The sequence below is a fragment of the Rhinopithecus bieti genome, unplaced genomic scaffold (genome assembly GCF_001698545.2).
Source record: "Rhinopithecus bieti isolate Rb0 unplaced genomic scaffold, ASM169854v2 scaffold_13690, whole genome shotgun sequence".
Lineage (NCBI taxonomy): Eukaryota > Metazoa > Chordata > Mammalia > Primates > Cercopithecidae > Rhinopithecus > Rhinopithecus bieti.
Genome location: NW_016807525.1, coordinates 160,916 through 161,599, shown reverse-complemented (window position 1 = coordinate 161,599; position 684 = coordinate 160,916).

Below are 684 nucleotides of genomic sequence, written 5' to 3'. Positions count from 1 at the left end.
TGGACTCAATAACAATATGAAGAGGAGGAAGAGTCAGGAGACAAAGGTGGATTGATAGAAAGCACTCAAACGGGCCGGTTGCAGTGGCTCATGCCTGCAATCCCAGCACTTTGGGAGGCTGAGGTGGGTGGATCATTTGAGGTCAATAGTTTGAGACCAACCTGGCCAACATGGCAAAACCCTGTCTCTACTAAAAATACAAAATTAGCCAGGCATGGTGGCACATGCCTGTAATCCCAGCTACTCAGGAGGCTGAGGCAGGATAATTGTTTTAACCTGGGGGGTGGAGGTTGTAGTGAGCCAAGATCATGCCGTTGCACTCCAGCTTGGGCAAGGAAAGCAAAGCTCTGTCTCAAAAAAAAAAGTACCAAATTGAGGCCGGGCACAGTGGCTCATGTCTGTAATCCCAGCACTTTGGGAGGCAGAGGTGGGTGGATCACCTGAGGTCAGGAGTTTTAGACCAGCGTGGCCAACATGGTGAAACCCCATCTCTACTAAAAATACAAAAATGAGTCAGACTTGGTGGTGAGTGCCTGTAATTCCAGCTACTCGGAAGGCTGAGGCAGGAGAATCCCTTGAACCTGGGAAGCGGAGGTTGCAGTAAGCCGAGATCATGCCACTGCACTCCAGCTGAAATGACAGCGCAAGACTGCGTCTCAAAAAAAAAAAAAAAAAAAAAAAAAA